This window comes from Eublepharis macularius, chromosome 3 (genome assembly GCF_028583425.1).
Source record: "Eublepharis macularius isolate TG4126 chromosome 3, MPM_Emac_v1.0, whole genome shotgun sequence".
NCBI lineage: Eukaryota > Metazoa > Chordata > Lepidosauria > Squamata > Eublepharidae > Eublepharis > Eublepharis macularius.
Genome location: NC_072792.1, coordinates 127,541,698 through 127,558,960, shown reverse-complemented (window position 1 = coordinate 127,558,960; position 17,263 = coordinate 127,541,698). Strand labels below are relative to the sequence as shown.

Genomic DNA, 17,263 nt, shown 5'->3' with positions numbered 1-17,263 from the left:
TCCCACCAAGTCTTTAAGGGGGAGCATGTTTCAAGGTTGGAGATTCAACCTGAACCATTATCTACTGAAGGCACGGGTGAATTTGGCACTGACACCCCACAAAGGGGTGGGGCAGTTAAAATGATTTGCTCATTGAAAAGCATAGATCCTTGTGAATTCCGACACCAGAGAATCACAATAAGAAAAATTTGATTAAAAATACACAACAAAACCATATGAAGCGAGTGAGCAACTAGAAGTGAACTAATGAACAACCTCTCCCTCAGTGCAGTCAAACTGATGAAAGGAGATCAACTTCACTCCAGAGAATCATCCATTGAATTCAACCCAAACAAAACTGAACCATGTGTTGAAAACTAGTGGGCTGTTGTAGGAGGCTGGGGGTGGCATTTTGCAAGCAAAATGCACCAAACCTGCAGAGGACCTATGCCTACCTGCCCTCTGGAGATCACCCAAGCATCTGGGAGATTAGACTTCAAGGGGCCATGTAATGGTTCCCCAGAGAAGGTTGACCACCACCCCAGCCTCCCCACTTTCTATTGTGGGAAAATCCAGATGCCCACAATAGAAACACATGGAATGTGGCATCCATGGCCACAGGCAGAAACCCCTCTGCTCTGCATGCAAGATCCTAGGTTCACTCTCCCAATCTCCAGTTAAAAGGCTTCGAGAGGAAGTGATGGACCTTGACCTTGAGACCTTGCACTCAGAGTAGGCAGTACTTACCTTGATAGACGACTGCTCTGACTGGGTATAAGGCAACTTCATGTGTTTTATTTTTTAGATTTTAACTAGCCTCATTTCAGTCTACATCCAGCCTTTAAAAACAGCCTTTAAATTGAAGGATGGCTCTGCATTCCTTTCTACAAAACTCACAAATGTCTACCTTTTTAATTTTTAGAATTGGGTATTTGCCAGGGTGTGTGTTGGGGGAAGGGGCTGACTGAAAGTGATGAGTGTTCAAAATTACCTTTAATGAGTGAGAAACTATTTCTTAACCTTTGTACTTCACAGCTTATAACTATAAATCTGGTGGGAGCAACATTGTTTGGCCTTTTGGTTTATACTGTAGTTTTAGAGACCTGGTGAAGCCTGTAGACTTGGTTTGCAGTGGGTTACTTAATGTTCCTTTATTAGCCCTTTATTCTCTCCATTGTTGTGATATATTTATGTGCCCTTTTAAAAGAAGGCTCCTGAACACTACTTTTATCTCTCTCTCTGACATGCCTGGCCTTGTTTCCTTATTTTATTTTCATGATTCAACTTGCAATTGTACTCCAGTGGGTAATTTCCTCTGCAATGTATTTGTTGATCTGAACACCACGAGACTATAGAGTAGACAGATTATTCTTAATGCTGCCTCTTAATCAGTGTTGTGTGAATTTTCCCGTTTTGGTTGTAGGTTTGGGGACCAGCTTTTAACCTATGACTGAAATATAGGATAGAGTGTAAATGAATTAAGCATATGAACTAAGTTTTAAAGTTTTGGCTTATAGTCTGTTTTTGTTGAATGGTTATATGATCCCAAAGTTTCCTAGGATGTAAATATCTATTTGGGTATCATCTGCATATGGATTGTATCTCATTCAGAATACCTGGATGACATTCTGCAGTGGTTATGTGTAGATAGTATGGGAAGTGAGTTGGATCCCTTTTGTGCCCCACAGAATGAGTGTTGCAAGGCACAGCAGAAGTCCTTCAGTGCTGTATTCTGGAATAACCTACCAGGAAGGAAGGGAACCACGGGAGCAAAGTGTTCCCAGTTTCCAGCTCAGACATGTTCCAGAAGGACATGGTGATTGATAATATTGAAAACCACTGCGAAATCCAGGGGAATCAATAAGGGTGAGATACCTGTGTCTCTCTTCCAACCATGATTGTCCATCAGGGTGATCAACACACTTTCAGTTTCAAGATAGAGCTGGAAATCAAATTGAAAGGATGGTACTTAAAGCATTTCTGAATCAAAATGGATTTTCTAGTAGCTGTGTTACTTTAACTTGCATGAGTAAGCTAGCGTTAAGGGATGTAAAGTCTGTGAGGTATAGATATTTACAAGGAAGAGTCTTCCTGCCTGGAATGAAGCAAGCATTTTTATTCATTAATGACTCTCTCTTGAGTCTGATATCAGGGATGTATTGAAATCAGATAAATAAAAGGCCTCTTTCTTTTATTAGCTATGTAAGCCGCGCCTCCAGTTTCTAGTCAGAGGGGACTAGCTAAGCTTAAGAAATAGATGAAGATCAAAACTTCTGTGTTCTTAATTTAACTAGGGCTTTTAGACTAGAACTGTCATTCTGTTGTTCTGGATGGTTTTATCTTTGTGCATGTTTTTCTTTCCTAATCAATTAAAAGTAAATAACCTTGCTGTCAGGTGTGTACTCAGTCAGTTTTAAAAATAAAAGAACTGCAGCAAACCTAGATTTCAGGGGTACATTTGAAGTATTGCCAGGAATCAGATCTGACTCCTAATGAAGGTAAGATAAAATTTGCTTTGTTCCAACATGAGTAGTTCAGAAGTTTATAATCTGAGCTATAATGAACGGAGGCTGCGACAATGTTGGAGGTCTTGCCTTGTTTCTGAAGATTATTTGTTTACATAAGACCCTAGAATATCTTGGACCCTAGGCATCCTAGTTATGTATATGCCACCTTTCTCTGGCTTTATGCTGTAATTCTCTCCTAGAGTTTTGGTAATTTCAGTGACCTGAAGATAAAAAGCCCATTTGCCTTATTAAAAGAAGAAAAAAGTCACTCTGTAACAACCAGAGTGGGGTTGTGTTGCCATCAGTATTTATTAATTTCCTTTTCATTTTATTTTACTGTATCTGTTACTGTGTTTGTGGCAATCATGAAAGCAGCAAAATTAAGCACTCTTAGAAAAGGTGGGCATTTCTGTGTACTTGAGGAAGTGCCCAACATGCAGAGAACTATGGTTTTGACAAGTAAAATGGGGAAAAAATCCCGAGGAGCAAAGCATGTTTCACAAAGCATAGAGTATTTGGAGTAGATTTGAGTCAATTAAAATTGGGGACAGGCAAGGATGAGGAACTTGGCTTGCTCAGGCTTGAAGAATTGTAGATGGGGAGATATGGATATGTATCTGAAATTTTCAAAATGTTTTATTGTTCTCCCACTGTGATTCCTTTTGAGCCCCCTATGTAAGTGGTCATACTTGCCCTCACCATATTAAGGCTTATGAATATGGCAATATCATAAGCCCCTCTGCTCATGTGTTTAAAACACAGACAAGCTGCCGGGCTGGGCAGGAGATGGAAAAGTACTGGAATGTAAGAAGTGAAGTAAGGCTAACTTAGCCCCACACTCCGGAGGTTGTGCATAACCATGGAACAATGGAGGTCTCCAGAAGTACTTGAATGAATCCATTCACACACCCTGCCAATTCTACCCTTTACCCACTCTCCTATTGTAGCCTCACCCATCCAGCCATTGTGGGTCATCAAATAATCTTTTTACAGCTATAGTTCCTCCCAGGAAGACCTAATCAAACCTTCCTAGTTCATTGTCCCACCTTGGAGACAGTTCATCAGCCTTATTGTTCCACCCTGGAGACAGTTTCCCAGTCCTTTGTCCCACCCTGGGAAGAACCATTGTTTTAGGGCAGAGACCCTCAGTCCTGCCTCAGTGTATGTTGCACAGCATATCTGACTGTCCTGTCATGTGTTCAGTGTATGTGTCCCTGACCCTCCACATCCTCAGACGGCATGTCTGAGCCCTTCTCCCTCTTGCCATGAAGTACTGCTCACTGAAGCTGCTCTCCCTCAGACACCCCCAATCTAATGGACCTGGTAACTATAAAGCCAACTCTGCAACTCTCTCCAACTTTCCTCCTTGTTCTTTTTTTAGTTAGCTCTCTATGTGTCCTGTGTGTTTTGCATGCAATTGATCTTAATATTTTAAATAAAAACTCCTTTTTGATTGAATATCTGCCTGCTTATTGAAAGGGTTCTCTAGAGGGATGGATCCTTGTAGATATTGGCGCGTAAGATCCCAGTTACCGCCTCTCATATAGCCATCTTCCTTGCTAGCTAATTCCCCCATAAATCATATTTTTGCAAGGAGACCATTTCCAGTAACACCTATTTCCTCTAGGAGTGAAACCAGTGGTTGAACATTGACTTGTAGGTCGGTGAAATGTAGTCCAGGCATGCAGAAGGGGTCGAGGGAGGTATGGTGGTGGGACGTGGGGTTGGAAAGGAAGGTTGCAGAGACATGTTAGGGCTCGATGCCCTTCCAACTTGCGTCACATCCCAAGGAATGCTGGGAGCGGGGCTAAGAGGTGTAGCCTCCCTCCGGCACTGATGTTGTGCAACGCCAGGTCCATTAATAATAAGACCAAAACGTTGCAAGATTTCATTGCAGCAGAATGAGTGGACCTGGTGTGCATGACCGAGACCTGGGTGAGGGATGGCGAGATGGTCGCCTTGAAAGAGCTGGCTCCCCCAGGGTTCTCAGTCCTTCATCAGTCCCGGACGGATGGTTGTGGGGGGGGGGTGGCAATACTCATTCGAGAGTCTTTCTCCTTAAGGACTCTCCCTGCTCCAAAGATCCTCATTATTGATTGTGTTGGCCTGGTGTGGGGTGCTGAGGAGAGTTTGGCTATCTAGTTGGTGTACCGACTGCCTAGCGCACCAGTAGCTACCCTGTCGAGCTTGTTAGAGGTGGTGTTGGAGTGGGAGTTGGATCATCCTAGACTGTTGGTCCTGGGTGATTTCAACATCCATGTTGATGACGCCACCTCTTCTCAGGCTTTGGACCTGGTGTCTTCCATGGCAGCACTGGGACTCTCCCAATTTGTTTCAGCTCCTATGCATCAAGCGGGCCACACGCTGGATTTGATCTTTGGGGCAGGGATTCAGGTGGACCTGGACACTATTAAAGCGGTACCATGGTCGGACCACCATATCCTGAGGGCTCATCTGGGTGTGCCGGCCCCCTCCTGCATGGGCAGTGAGCAGATTTATGCTCGCCCACAGAGACTTATGGATCCAATTGGCTTCCAGAATGGCCTGTGGGATCTGATGCCCCCTGGTGGTTCGTTGGATGAGCTAGGAGACTGGCATGACCGTCTCTCAAAAGCCATGGATGAAATTGCTCCCCGTCGCCCTCTCTGTCTTCACGTCAGATTGGCTCCCTGGTATACAGAGGAGCTACATCTGATGAAGCGGGAACTGAGACGACTAGAGCGAGTTTGGCAGCGGAATCGGGGTGAAGAGGTGAGAACATCTTTTAGAGCATTTATGAAAACCTATGAGGTGGCTGTGAAGGTGACAAAGAAGGAATACTTTGCCACCTCCATAGCATCTGCAAGCTCACGCCCGGCTAAATAGTTTCAGGTAGTTCAGTCCTTGGTCTCCCTATGTAGGTGTGCTCCACACTGTCACTGTAACACACAAACCAGCCCTTAGTCTATTATGCATGCAATGCCTTCACACCAGTACAGCTGATACCTAGACCATACAGTGGTGCTGTGTGAATGCTGCACACATATGTGCTAGCATGAGCCTTTTAAGCACCACAAAGCTAAATGGAATACCTATCCACATGTTTTTAATCAGCTGTCGTGTGACTACACTTACATACTGAAGACAGAAGGGAAGAGACAGGAGAACAGATTACAAAACAAGACATAAAGGTTTCCCATCCACCCCCCATCATATTTGCATCCCACTGTCCTTTCAAAAAACTCAGAGTATAGCAGAGTACAGACTGCTTTGCCACCTTTAATAATGATCACCTTTAAGCTGCTGGACAGACCTTTCTAGTTTCTATGTAGAAGAATTATGGATAGATTTTGTAGCCTCTACTTAACAGCAGTGCTGTACAGAGTTTTTGACAATATTCCTAATATATGTTTAATCAAAATATACTCATTTTTCACCTCGGCCATGGAAAAAAGGAAAGTGCTCTTGTGTATACTCTGAGGGCCACTTATGAGTTACTTAACTCCTGTTTTGCACAATTAAGGAGGTCAGGCTCATAGAGACCACAGGCAGCCTGAAAGTCTAGCTGAGGCAACTCCTCCCAGAGGGCCACTAAATGTCACACAGACCCTGAAAGGAAGGCAGAAGAAGAGAAACTCAGGTCAAGGAGGTCATGCCATCAGCTCCTTAATAACACCCATCTGGCTACAGAAAATCCAACTGCAGTGGCTACTCCCTCCTTCCCACTTAAAAACCTGAAAATCTTGAGGAAAGAACAGAATAAAAGGCAAAAAAAAAAACTGGTGGAAAAGGTCTATGTACTGGGGGGAGATGGCATGTTTTGCAGATTGCCTCTTCCTGCAGCAGCCCTACAACTCCTCCCATGCTGCTCATGAGCACCTGGAGAAGAATTTCAGGGGGTATTTCAGGCCATAGTAGGAAGGGGAGAGGCAAATTTTAGGGGGGATCCAACCTGAAGACTAGGCCTAAGCTTCTGAAGAAGAGGCCAATTTCCTGAGGATATACCTTTGGGGGGGGCGGCGTCTTTTAACATTTTAAATTCTGCCAAAGTAGACTCAAGGTGGTTTAGAAGTAAAGGGCCCATCCTCTCCAACAATCTCTCTGCAGCCTCTGCGCTCTTATCCCATCACCTGAACAGCTGTCGAGAGGAAAATAAGCTGACTGCAGTGGGGTGGCAGTGGTTTTATCCTCTGCCCCCTTTCACCACAGCCATTAATATATCTCAAGATAAAACTAAAGGTTTTATTTTTAAAACAAAACACAACTTGTCCATGATGATTATAACAAGGTTATGGAGTTGCAGGGGTTCTGTGTATGAGGCTCGATCAACATATAAGCTGAACAAAATGGTAGAATGGGTATATCACAGTTGAATTCTAACATATTAAACAAAAGCTAAGTTTGCTAACCACTCTGTCTCCTACAGCACTAGAGTGCTTCTTGAAGGGAAATTTTAAGCATTTATTTTTTTAACCTCTAGCCTATTAAAGGGTTCTGGAGAACTCGAAAGCTTGCAAATTCTTCTCACTCCAGATACACAACAGCTCACAAAGGTTTAACAGTGGTGGGAAAGACAACTGTACATGCTCAAAGGTACTTTGGCAATTTAAACAGTCCCCAATTAATTAGTCTGTGATTTAAGAGCTTTTGCTATAATAAGAAATGGCCTTGAGATGTAAGACTGGTCCACTCTCATATTTGATGCTATGTTTATTTGTTCTTCTTTTGCTTTGACTATTTTAACCTTCAGTCTTTTGCTTATAGTGGAAACCTCCATTTTCTTACTGTTTTGGCTTACTGATACTACTTTTTTTGTTAAATTCCATGCTTTGCTCGTTCCAGAAATATTCTGAAGATTCTCCAATTCCCTGTATGAACAGAAGTTTTGTTCTTGTGACTTCGGACTCCAGAAACTATCCAACAGTTTTTATTCTCTTGTAGGCTGATAGCGGAGAAGAGCATCTTTGCTTATTCCCCTTTCAGCGTCCTTCCCTAGTAATTCTTTCTGTCTTTATTTACAACATTTACAATCCACCTTTCTCAATGAAGCTCAAGGCAGAACATGGCTTATAATTTTAGCCTTGTTGTTAATCTGTTGTGTGTGTGTTTGGTGCCCTCAAATCATACCTGATTTATGGCGACCCCTGGCAGGGTTTTCCATGGCAAGAGACTATCAAAGGTGGTTTGCCATTGCCTGCCTCTGTAACCTTGGTCTTTGTTGGAGGTCTACCAAGGTCGACCTTGTTTAGCTTCTGAGCTCTGACGAGATCAGGCTCTCCTAGGCTATCCAGGCTGTTAATCTTCTAGTTACGGTAAATTTTGGAGACTGTAGGGACATTTAGCTTAGGAGGTTGTTTTTGCATTTTATCTTAAATCTACTACTTTACCAAATTTTGCATTTTATATAACTTTGCATTATCTAAAAGCCTATAAGCTGTATAAGATGCACCTGTCAATAAACAGTAAATATACTTAATAGTTATGCCTTGTATTATGTGTCACATACTTCTTTTGGTTGATTGCAAATGTGGCTCTCCATGAGCCATTGAGTACCATTGATCTAGAACTATGTAATTTCCTGAAACTTTTAAAAGACACAGAAGTAGCTCAGAATCTAGCCTGGAGCAGATGGTTTTCTATGGAAGCTGAAACATCTGTAATCTCTGGAGAGAAAGAAAATGGCACAGGCCCTGGAGGAGACTGAGGTATGCCTCAGTCAACACAGGGAAGGGATAGAACTCTGCTCAGTAAGTGAACAAAACCACAGGCATAGCCTGTAGTCAGAGATAAGTACCAGCAATGAACAACTGGGACTAGACACTGCCATTATCCGGGAAGGCAGGAACCTCTCTTTTGGGCTCTAAAATCACAGTGTTAAATTCTGGCACACAGAGCTAAAGAGGAGGAATATTGGAAAGGTGCCACCTTAAATACCTGGTTTGTACCTCAGGCAATATCCACTTTAGCATATAAGAACACCTATCTCTAGTAGGCTGTTTCAGAAAGAACTGGCAATATGCCACTGTATGTTGGATTTGGTTATTGCTTCCCAAAATATACTCCTACTACTACCGTTTGTTCCATGTTTGATCCTGTGTGTTAAACTAAGAATATATCCCTGACAGCAACCCTGTGAATAAAACTCTTCCCCAGGAACTCAAAGTACCACAGCTTTTATGTTTTCAAACACACAGTTTGCCTGAGCTGACCATTGTACAATGCAGATTAAAGTTTGACATTAACACTAGGGATACAGAGACAGTTCCAAGAGTTTTACAATGAACTGATTTCCCACTGAATGGCCAAGCCTCAGCCACTTAAGTCATTTACATAAACTTCCTTTGTTGGCATAGCTACTAATTGAATGTCACATACCATATCTCTGTACCAACCCAGCAGCCCTGCTATTAAGCTATTATGCCAAAATAGGACAAACAGAAGCCTGGACTGGTATGTTATGAGACAAGGAAAGATGATGCACTGCTATAATCTGTGAAGGTGGATATTATAATTCCAGAAACAAATTTGGATAAATCACTCTCAGAAATTCTCTATGATAAGTTTTAAGATGAACCAGATTTTCATATGAGCCAGATTTCACACAGTCAAGGCAATTATTACAGTCCACTCCCTATCTTCCATAATGGATAGGTCAGACTAATGTTCAAACTACAAATATTCCTGCTCAGATAATTCACGACTTCCATGTGTACTCATGGCTCCAATTTGTCAAAATTTTCCACTTCTATATCAACTAAACCTAGCCCCATAATTTGGTGTTTTTCACTGGCTCTTGTGCCTGCCATTATTCCAGCAATCATTATTCCTATTTCTGTATTTAGAGTCTTTTCAATCTGGACATTTTTAAATTGAGGAGATGATATGCAATTCAGTTATATGCAAATCAATTAAATATATATTTTTAAAAATAGGTCCAAGTGATACAAAGATTGAGTTTTTTTTCCTGACTTATTTATTTACATCGGCCGTATTTTAGTTTCTTAATCATTTTCACTTTGAATGTGTACAATTTCTTTTACCATCAAGTCTTTAGAATGCTGCTTGCCAATAAGGGCAATCTTTGAGTGATAGTAAGAGTGAAAATATTAAGTCTATTAAATATTAAATACCAAATGGGTATTTAGGTAGAAACATACAGGTTGGAAGCTTACATGAAACAAGGGAGTAGATGGGTAAGTGAATGGGAATTCCCTCCCCTCCCCCATCAATAACGCTCACTTAGCTCAATACAGTAAACTCTCAGAGGATCAAGAAGACCAGTTTCCCCATCTGCTCTGTTTTCTGTTCCCTCCCCTTAATTGCCCTCAACATTCACCTCCTAGAGCAGCAGCCTTCAACCTTTTCTAGACTTCTAACCCTCTAGGCAACAGCATGAGACCCACTGAGCTGCAAGCACATGTCATCACAGTAACATGTCCAGAAGAGAAGTTACTGATAAGATCTCACTAATGTTAATGCCCGATCTGTGGGCAGTAGACCAAGAAAGCTGAGAAGGAAAACACAAGATGAATGCCATAGTGTAGAACAGGTACAAATATTCTTGCTGCTGCACAGATACAAATATTCTTCCTTGCTCTCTATCTCTGCTACATGGCCCCTACTGACCAGCAGACGAATGGTCTTTACCTGAGCTTGCAACACAAGGCCATTCACCTGTTGGACAAAGGGGCACCATAATGGAGGCCCAACTGACTGTGGTGGCTGTGTCAGATCACTGTACTAGTAGCAGGTTCTTCCGAAAAGCAGCAGCAACTCCCCCCTCCCATGCACACATCTGAAGGTTTTGTGGCCCATGGACTCTTTTTATTTACGATGTTTTTCTTATTTATTTATTTATTTATTTATTTATTTATTTATTTATTTATTTATTTATTTATTTATTTATTTATTTATAACCCACCCTCCCCGCAAGCAGGCTCAGGGCGAGGTACAACATTGATTAAAATACAGCTTAAAATCAATTATAAAAACAGATAAAAACAGATAAAATACTGTGCCCCTTTCGAGGCAACCAGAGGGAGTGGACTCTCCATACCCCTTGTAGAGGGAGACTGGTGGAAGGCTCGGCAATGATGGGCTAAAATTAGCCTCCACCATATGCCTGGCAGAATATCTTCATCTTACAGGCCCACCTAAATGATACACTGGCAGGTCCGAGTGTCCTCAGACAGAGAGTTCCACCAGGTTGGGGCCAGCCGAACCTCCCTAGAGCCAGGGACCACCAGCCACAGCCTCCAGAGCTCTCAACAGGGTGTCAGGGGCAGAGTCAGGTCAGCCACCCATCAACAGATACAACTGGGTGTCATCTGCATATTGATGACAACCCAGTCCGAAACTCCGCACCAACTGGGCGAGGGGGCGCATATAAAAATTGAACAACAGGGGAGAGAGTATCACCCCCTGTGGGACGCCGTACTCTAACGGTTGGCATGCGGACAGTCTCTCCCCCAGCGCCACCCTCTGTCCCCGACTATGGAGAAAAGAGACAAGCCACCACAAGGCTGTCCCACAAATCCCCACATTGGCGAGGTGGTGGGCCAACAACTCATAGTCAACCGTGTTGAACGCTGCTGAAAGGTCTAACACTTTCAGTCAGCTGAGAAATGAATAAAGAATTTGATGCTGCTATACTGAAATGGCTTTCAACTTTACTCTCCAAGAACCTCAAGATGACAGTGTCATGCACCCTCCCACAATATTTACAGGGTGTAATCATTAGCAAAATTAAGACTCTTTTTAGGCCACCAAGGTGGAACCTACCCGTCTTATCACTCCACTGAGTAAAGTTTGTTATTAAAATAGTCAGGCCCTCACCTTTCCTTTTGGCTTAAGTTTGAAGCCTTATTCCAAATTAAGAACACTCCTTCCATCTTCTGTGGGTCTTCTTTAAATTGGAAGATTGGATTTCAATGGACTTAGAAGTGTATCTCTGCTTAGGATATCATTGTTTGCACAATAATCCTCTGAATTAGCTTATTCTCTGAGTGCTCAGGTCACCCAGTGAACTCCATGTCTTAAGGATTTGAGTCTGGGTCTGATTTCCTAGGTTGATTTTCATCTGTTATGCCACACAAGCCATTGCATGTTTTTAATTTATTTTCAGTTCCTAGGGTTTGCTTTTAAAGAGAGAGAGATGACTGTGTATACAAGCCTGTATTTTTCTTCCTTCTGTTTCTCCTCCCACCTATTCATTACAATACTGTTTGACAGTCTCCATTTTTACTGTAGTCCTTGTATTATTGTATATTGTTCAAGGGTTTGCAGTTGGATGCCAGCTGTGTCACTGATATATTAGCCAGATGCCACCCTTAATTGTATCCCAGCCTTTTAGAAATTACTCTCCCTCTCTCCTTTCTTCCGTGGAGATTAAAAGCATCTGCTAAAGTGGGGCCTTATTTAGAGGAAGACAGACTTAAATAATAAACCCCACAACAATGACTTGGAATTCAATGACTTGGAGTTCATTTTATTTTGAAAATATCTTGAAACTTTCCCATAATGATATATTTTGTTCAGTAGGGTACATTTTCTGCTTCTGAAACACACACACCTTTCTATTTTTCCCTGTATGCTACAGATTCATCTCAAACTTTCTCTTTAGTGATTTGTTAAAAGGTGTTATTGATCCCCACTGCAAAAAGTCTAATTCAGAGTGCATTAAATTGGCTTAATTTCTTGTAAATGAGGTTTTGGATATTAGTCAATCTAGAATAATCAGCAGCAAAGTAGCCTTTTAGTTTCCATTTTCAGTATCCATTAGTTTAAAAATTATTTTTCCTTGTCTTCCTTTTAAACCACATACTTTCATAATGAGAGAAAATATAATTTAGAGCAGCAGCGTTTTTCTGCCCAGCCTAATAGTTTGAATTGCACTCCATCTGTTCAGCGACGTAGTCTGCTGGATCTACTGAGCCATTTTTCACAATTTATTTTGGAGCTGGTAAGAACAACACACTCTCTTGGATGGGTTCCAGAGCTTCTGGTGGGAAAACTTCATATCTGAAGTCTGTTGTCCAGTGGGACAAGAGAACTGAGTCAGTAATCTCTGAATGCCAATAATCTCTCATTCTTTTTAAAACAAAAGATTAAATACTTTGCTGCATTTAAAAAAAAAAATTAAAAAACTTTACAAATGGTTTAGCCATTAGTCCAACTGTAGTAAAAGCCAGGTTGGTTAGATTCACTATATGATTTTATGCTGCTGGTAATTCAATATTTGAGAAAAGATCTCAGTAGTTTCCAAATTCCAGGGGTTCTGCCCTAGCACTGTATAAGTTGTATAGCTGTAACTTGCAAGCTTCTCTGCCACTGTTCCAGGAACTTCAGGCAATACACAATTACTACTCAGTGAAGCAGGTAAGAGCTGTCTTATTAATTCACCTCTTCCCTTCTACACCAGCAATACAGCATGTGCCACAGGCAGTGCTCCCCCTTGGTCCCAGCAGCAAAAGAGGATGAGGCTAGCAGACTTTTCTGCCTTAAATATGTAGAGCAAATGAAGAATTTAGACGGGAAACAAACTATTAAATTGAGTGGTGGATTTTATAAGAAAGAAAATGGTCATGATGTGACTTGACAATTTTTTTCAGCCAAAACTTCAACGGACTATTTAATGTAGGGATGTAACCACGTTTTCCTCTCTGTGCCTACCTCTTTCCTAAGCATGCTGGTATTAGCTGAATGGTGCTCTTTGTGTTTCATTTTTCAGTCCTAGGAATGCTTATGCAAGACCTGCATATTAGAAAATAACAATGTGAACAAGATAGAAAGTCTGCCAAGAATCTGGAATGCTTCTAACAACTGATAAACTGGGAGTGGCTGTTTGGATAGAAAACTTCGGGCGTTCATCTGCTTGATTAGCTGAGCTTTCATATGTATAATCTTCATCACATCTCTTTGCTTTTGCATGATTTTAAAATCATCTTGTCAGATTAATTGCTGCCTAGTAGAATTGTTAGCAGTGAAATTGATGTGAGTTGGGTTGTGTCCTTTGAATTGAGAATTTCTCCTGCTAAATTTATATGATTCTCACATAAAATAGCATCTTTAGACTGTGGGAAGTTAGAGCAAAAATATTTAACCTCCAGCTACTAGCTATACCTTGCCAGTAGAAATCAAATGCATCTAGAATTTAGCAAGTGATCCAAGTGATGCAGGGACACAGCTGCCGAGCCTCACTGAGTTTAGAGGGGAATGGTCAAAAGTGAATGTATGAGGTAGCCCTTTTACAGTACAAAAAATTAACAAGATAGCCATCAGACTTACATTTTCAAAGAATCTTCACTATGTAGATCAGATGTAGCTTTCTGTAGTGGTATGATTTTCATAGAGCACGCTGATGGCTTTGTCCTTTCAAACAGAAGCATGGCCTCTTGGTAGGCTAGCCTATATTCTCATAAAGGCCTTGGAAAATGTAAGAGGTTTTATTGTTGGTTGGATTGATGTTTTGGTCTCCAGACCCAAGCTCTTAAAAGATTATCACAGAAATGTTCATCTATCTGATAAACTTTGATAACTTAATGGCAGGAGCTATAAACTGAATATGTACATATATTGCATGCTAGGAAGAATTTTTACTTGGTACTCCTAATAAAAATAAGAACTGTTGATAGATGAAAACTGTTCTCCATATTTAGTTTTGGCTTGTTGGCAGCTTTGTTAAGAATTCCACACCCTATTCCTTCGGGTTAGGACGTATGACCTTCTCATTCATCTTAGACACAAAACCAATTGATAGAAGACCAAAGACCTCTGAAACATTATCATAATAGTGTGATTGTTTTAGTACCATCATTAGTAAATAGATTATCTTTAATTAAAGTATGTGATCCCTATTTTAACAAATCTGTTTTTAGTAGTGAAAATTAACTTAAAAACAATAGCAAAAGTCAATTTTTGAGTATAACAGAATATAAATATTAAAAGCTTAAACAACTTTTTGACACTGCAGCCCCTTTTAGTTATGTTTTCTCACATGTATAGGAAGATTGTGATCATGTTTCCCCCAGATGCATAGTACAGGGTTGCCATATCCCCTGAGGGTCCCCCCCTTGCCTGGGCGGGAGATCCGGGGCTCAACTCCTACTTTGTGTTTTTCCTTTTTACGTGCGCAGTTTGTGCATGCTCCCGGCTTGTGCAATGATGTCACTTCCGGGAAGTGATGTCATTGCATGAGTCACAGGCCACCCTGGAAGCGCTCCTGTGCTCCCCAGGGGGCTAAATCGGGCCCGAATTGGGCCGCTACAGAGCATGGCAATGCTCCCACACCCTGCAGCGGGCCCGACTCCAGCTGAATCGGGCTGCTGTGCCACCCAGGGAGTGCCCCAGGAAGCACATCCCCCCACCAGCCAGGTAAGCAGGAGACTGGCATCTCTTGTATAGTATTATATAACAACTGAAAAGGGCTTGTGAGTGACATGCGTGTACAGACATAATGCATGCTATGAGACAGTTAGAAAACTTCAGCTTCGTGAAATGGCATTTGAATTCAGTCTGTTGCTTTGCTCCCTAAAGTCTGAAACTTAAAACAGTTTCTGTGTCTGTTAGATTCTAGACTTTTAAACTTACTCAATAAATGCAATTTTGTATCAGTTTTCTTGGAACTAAGTATGCATAGGATTCTAGAACTGTTTGCTTTATCAGTAAGAATAACTTCAATGCTACAGCTAATAGTTAAGAGCATACTTGTTCAGTTCTGGTGAGTTACTTTAAAAAGGAACATGTAAGAAAAATATTAACGATGAATGGATTGGGAACTTTTGTTCTGAATGGGAACATCTACGCTGGCTCCGAATTTGTTTCTGGGCACAATTCAAGGTGATGGTGTTGATCTTTAAAGCCCCATATGATTTAGGATCAATATACCTGAAGAATCTCTTACTCTCTTATCAGCCCACCCAACCACTATGATTGTCTGAGTCCCTGTTTCATGTGCCCCTTCCTTCTGAGATTAGTCAGGTGGCAGCCCAGGAAGGGCCTTCTTGGTCATGGCACCCAAACTGTACTCTCCCCAGAGAGATTCATCTGTCTGCTTTGGTTGCCATCTGCTTCCAGCGAGTAAAGACTTTTTTTTGTTTCATTTGGCAATTCCTCCGTAATCCCTCCTTCCTCACCAATGTTTCAGTTGTTTTTATGTCTTTATATGTATTTTAGCTCTGGTTTAATTAAATGTGATGAGTTTCTTCGTTGGTTTTGTGATCTTATTATATATGTTTTAATTTGTTAGCTGCCTTGGTGGCCCTGGTGAGGGCAGAGAGGTGGGGTATAAATTTTGTAAAATAAAAAAACCCTTTTGTTTATTGTATTTAGATTTGCTTATACATCTGTCAGTAATTCAAAAGGATGCATGTAGTGAGCATTTGATAATGTCTGTATTTAAATTTAATCCATTAAAAGGCTAAGTGCTAAAAAAAATGATAGTACTAACAATCTCTGTTCCAAATAACTTATGCAGTAGCATATGGATTGTTACATCTTGGAAGCATTTATAAGAAATCTGAATTAAGCATCTCATTCCTGGGAAGTACAATGTTAATTGAATAAGACTTTTCAGAACAGAGATTGTAGAAGATTCTCCTGAGCATTTCTTCCTTTCGCCATCACAGTTGTGATGTTCCAATACTTTTCAGTTTATTCTTTGCTCAACACAGTGCACCTACATTTTTTTTATTTTTCCCTTTTTCCTGTAGGGAAGGATTTAAAGGCCTTCAAAGGCTTTTATCTTGTAGGGGAGGCTTCAGAGTTTGTAAAAACTAAGGATTAGAATAGAATTGGGAATAAATGCTAAGAATTTCCTGTTTATAATCTGTAATTAAGAAGCTTTCATTCAGAATTCTTCTAATTGTTAGTAGAAATGTATCTTAAACATTCCTGGGTAGATATATATGTGTAGTTTGTATGTGTATGTTTGTGTTTTCTGCAAGGGCTCTTTTATTGGTAAAAGAATTCTGCACTCTTCTGTCTCATTCTCTGTTAAAACAGAAACTTTTCAAGCAGTTTTTTTGGTTTGATTCCTAGCTGCTTTGCACCCTGAATGGATTGGGAACTTTTCACCCTGAGGTGAAAGTATATCAGTGTGGGCTGGTATGCTGGTATGTATACCATAAGAAAGTGGCTACAGCAGTAGCTATGAATCAGCTTGATATTTGGAAGCCAAGTGTTTCTGTACCCCTTATTAGGGGCTACTATGTGAGGGGGTCTGCGGTTAGACAAGGCTAGTTATCCCACTGCTTGGGAACAAACAAGGGAGGTCTGTGGGGAGGAAGCAACAGAGCTCTCTTGGAGTTCTCTTGCAGCCAGGAGCTATGGTGGAGAAGCACAGTGCTAGGTGAAGGAGAGCTGCTGCTGAGCAGTGCAGCAGGCCTCATCCTGTTCACATGTAAAGTTACAGGTCAGACTTCAGCCAACTCATTGCAGCTGAGAAGGCAAACTGCTGCTACCATTTCTGCCCCTCAGCAAGCCGCCCCTGCTCCTGGGTCGGCCTTTGTTGGGCAGATGAGAAGGGAGGAAAGGCTGGATGCCATGTGGGCTGCTTGCTTGAAAGCATATCATAGTGCAGTGATGGAGGACAAGGTCTTCTTGAGAGAGCAAAGCACCACCACAGTTGTTACCTTTGCCGATCATATCCTTGGTCTCTACTGCCATGCTATGAGACAGTTTTTAAGGGGGAACAAAACAGCCCTTGTGTCGGCCATTGTCCCTCCCCCATTCCTTTTCACTGAGCCAGTAAATACTGGTGCAACGGTGGGGGCTGGACTGCTCCTGAGGGGTGAGAAAGG

General features: G+C 41.5%; 1 protein-coding gene across 1 annotated transcript in view; it reads left to right on the top strand.

Annotated features, from left to right (window-relative positions):
• The window catches only part of IGSF3 (immunoglobulin superfamily member 3), a 172,241-nt gene that overhangs the window by 20,881 nt on the left and 134,097 nt on the right, over positions 1 to 17,263 (top strand). The gene's annotated exons all lie outside the window — the stretch shown is intronic.